Here is a 4168-nt window from a genome sequence, read left to right as displayed (position 1 = left end):
CTCAACGAGCAACGCAGGCTCAAACTAAACGAACTGTCAACATAGCACACCTCTTCTTACCAACAAAAAGCACCCATGTCCATGACAATTTTGGTTAGGTTCAAAATTCGTCCACTCTAATGAATCAGGGAGCAAGTTCAGATATCACAGGCCCCTCAGTGCACGCGTTGTAGAGTTGGCCTACACTTTGTACAGCGGTGGGAACGAGGGGGTTCCTGGATATGGTCAAAATACATTACAGCTTCTGAAATAGGTCATTGAATAAGGCATTACATTTTGAATGCATCTTTAAACAAACATGAAGAAGCACTTCATTTATCTTCTCGTGCAATCTTTCATCCAAGCATCAGGGAAACTAGTTGATATTTGAATCCAGATTCAGATACGTGGCCCTATGTGGGTTTGCTTTGAAGGGTCTAATGAGAGCCCTTCACTCAAACGTGGAATTGTCTGTCCAGCTTTGCATCTCACAACACCTCTCCCTGTTCACAGCCAAACGTTCTACCAGCTGTTGGTGCAACGTCCAGTCGCTTCATTATTTATTCCTAAGCATACAGAACCTCTAGTCTGACTCCAGCGTCTCTCACCAAACGTCTGCTTTCGAATCGACTCATGTCCCGAATCATCCACGATTGATGGTAGTGATTTTTAACTGCGTGCTGAATGAAGCTTTCAATATGGCTGTTGCAATATCGAGATCCAGATTTAATTGTCTCATTACTCTAAGTGTAGCCGTGTCAATGTTTTGTTTTCACCACTCTTATACATATCTTAACATTTCATTCACTAATCCTCCCGAGAACTTGATTTGGACAATTAGTGACAAAAGGGCTTTTTGTTTTTGTTTGCCTCAAGTCAGCAATGAACTCAGGTAGAGTTGACATGATGGCTCCGGACAAAGCTAGCTTCTGATAGATTTTTTTATGTTGTTCCAAATACAGCTTAAAAAAACAAAACAAAAAAAGGCATGAAAGTATTCTATTGCCTAAACCACGTGCCTTTATTTGGAGATCCCCAAATTCCACGCGAACGTCATAGACCGAGTCCTTAACAAAAAAGGAAGAAAGAAAGAAAGAAACATTTCAAACTGAAACCGAGTACGTTTGTTTTCGCCTCTAGCTGTTAGTATTCAGTCTAGGTATTGATTCTGTCTCCAGTTACACCCCGTGTTTTGGACAGAGTGAGTATTTATTTAGCAGCCCCAATCAAGCCTGATTAGGCAGAGAGGCCATTAGCGGTGCGATGAAAAGTGCCTTCCAGTTCCATGTCCTCCACCGTGGTCAGGAGAAGTTGCCCTCCAGCCTTCTTCATCCGCCCACGAGGAGTCCGTCAACATCCAGCACAGTTCAGAGTTCAAGTTCAAAAGGCTTCCATTGTCCGTGCAGAATACACCGTGAAACCCTCAGTGTTGATTCATGCGTTTGTAACTCTGGGAGTGTACACTGCCAGAGTTAAATTAGCACTGAGGATTTTACTGTGTAGGATGGAAATATGTCCCGGGGTGCTTATCGTCTTTGGCTTGGTCTCAGGGCGCAACTATAGCTAGACTTCCTTGAGGAAGCCATAACGCTCTTGTGTGGTTTGGATAAACATTTGATATGAAATTGGAGCATGATGACTGAGAGAGGCTTGCTCATTGCGAAGCTCTACGAATAAAATAATATTTTCACAGATCTGCCTTTGCCTTTTCTTTCAGTCTCTTTTCGTGGCTAGGTGATCAATCAATGCCCATACAATTCTAGGTTGTCTTGAAGTGGGTTGCGAGAGGGTGGGTGCGGGTGGGCTGGGGTTGGGGGTTAACAGTCTGTCTCACTGACAGTAAGGTGAGCAGGCGAGGACACTGGATCTTGTCCTGTACCGTGCTGGTCCTCAAAGAGTTAAGCGTGTCTGGGTTGATCAAATCCAGCAGTGCAGGTCTGTTTCTCCATCCATACCAAAAAGAAAGAGAGAGAGAGAGAGTGATGACCGTTGACAAGCTTAAATAGAGGCTTCCATGCCAGGGATCAAACGCCATCCCTCTTCCCCACTCTCTCATTAAGACGGAAAACCCGAGCGCCGCCATCCGATCTGTCTCCATTTTTCCTCAAAGGAGTCTAACTTAAAAGATCTGCGCCTGTCGGATTTACAATGGTGGGCGAGCGGTGTTTACTGAGACGCTGCCCTGCCAGAAACAACAGTCAAGGAAAATAAATGGAGCCTGCCTAGTGTTTCCACAGGAGTAAGGAAATATGGAGCGAAACTTGTGCCTTGCTGTTTGGTAATTAGTACCTAAACATCCCTGTCCTTGGATCCCATCGCTCACATCCAACATTTCTGCGAGCTGGATAATATACAGTGGAGCATTAACGTCAAACACGTCTGGTCACGGGGGCCTGGCACGCCACATTAATCTGTTATTGCTCTCCCAGTGGATCTGCCAGTCTCTGGCCCCGGCCACTGTAGCACAGAGGGAGGCCAGATAGGTTGACAGGGACTCAAACATAGCACACTTTTATAGCCAGGGTTTGTGAATGTTTTCAGCCAAAGTGAGTAAAGTTTGCCTTACCCAGGGACTCAAGCTGATTAAAACATGAGAGGTGGCCACAGTAGAAACAGCCATGTTATCCAGTTAGGTTCTCTTGTTGCATGATTTGAGAAATCCTTCATCCATGTCCCTTGCATGTACAGGATATACTGGGCTGCATTGTCTGATGCACGAGACAGACTGTCATAGATCAGTCTGAAGAGACATTTGGTTTGATGGCCTCCTGCTTTGGAAGTAACTTATGCATTAACATTGTTATCTATTTTATGTTCATGCCTTAATAAAAGGTAATTACATAATTCATCCTGTAACAATATATTGTTTCCCCGCGATAACGTCATGCAGTGCAATGAAGAACTCCATTCTTTAATAGAAGCATGCATGGGCCACTAATGAAATGAGAGTCCTATCTAGACGACATGAATAATTTCCACTCATTTTGTGACATTCAGTCACTTCTCTCATTTGTTGGCTAATATCTGCTGCGGCCAGCGGTTTGTAGTCCTGGATTATGACTTGTGACGTCCGCGCCAACCAGTTCAGAGGGTGACAGCTGAGACTATGCAGGGCCAAGGAGGAAGCCTCTAATCTGAGGCGGGAGTGGTGGGTGTGGGGGGGGGGGTGCATCTGTCTAATCTGAGCGCAGCCGAGATAGACAGGAACGCCATGTCATAACAGGAGATCAGGTTTAAAAGAGACAGAGCCGACGGAGACGAGTCCACGTCTCTTCCTCAACTGAGACAGAGAGCATCTGAGAGAGTATCGGGTTCTCGGCGGCTCCCCCCTGGCCCTCTTCCTCCTCCTCCGCCCGCCTGCCTTCCGAGGTTTGAGTGACTTGCGGTGCAGCTTGATGGGGATTATTGATCTGCCTGGCGCACGCCTGCGGTTTTCGGCGTAAGGCTGACGACCTCACCAGAGAGAGTTCCTGGCACACGCTGCCCCGCTCTCCCCCCCCCCAAACCTTAGATCACTGGAAGAAATGTGTGGCGGCTGCAGAACTGGTACAGGCCTGTCGCTGTGTGGTGTTTGGCCTCGGCAGTGCTCCGTGAACCCGGAGACAGGCAATCAAGGGATTTCTCCGTGCACTTCGCCTAATCAGGCCCTAAATTTAGGCACGAGATAACAATAAACTATTTGATCAGCTTTTTGGAGAGGAGACCCTGTACTTCCAGTGAATAACCATGTCTGCTTGACGTCGGAGCCCAGAAGTATTTATGCTCTTGGGTAGCTTTGTTGGTCAGGGATTCAGTTCCAGTCTCTGACCACATCAAGTAATCCCTGGTCACTGGAGCAGGATGCGGACGCAATGCTAATTATGTGAGATGATGATGTCAGGTATGGATACCTACCAGTGAGGGAGAGCAGTTCCACCGACGGCGGGTTCCAACGTATACAACCACACCGTGGTGACCACACTCAGCTATTATGACCACACTCGCATCCAGTCGGACGTGTCTGGATTCTCGGCAGAACCTCACACATCCGCGCGCTGTCAGGAGAATGCTCACTTTATCATTGGCCGCCGTAAATCACCGCTTCGTCTGCAGGAAACACGTGGCTGTTTTATTTTCCAGTCATAAACCATAAAACCTGTCTGTAACACGAGTTACGACCCTTGGAGACAGAGGGAACGGGCCGCCAAAG

This window comes from Gymnoscopelus microlampas, assembly GCF_963454915.1.
Source record: "Gymnoscopelus microlampas genome assembly, chromosome: 16".
NCBI classification, from domain to species: Eukaryota; Metazoa; Chordata; class Actinopteri; order Myctophiformes; family Myctophidae; genus Gymnoscopelus; species Gymnoscopelus microlampas.
The sequence above is the reverse complement of the archived record's forward strand: the minus strand, read 5'-3'. Positions refer to the sequence as shown.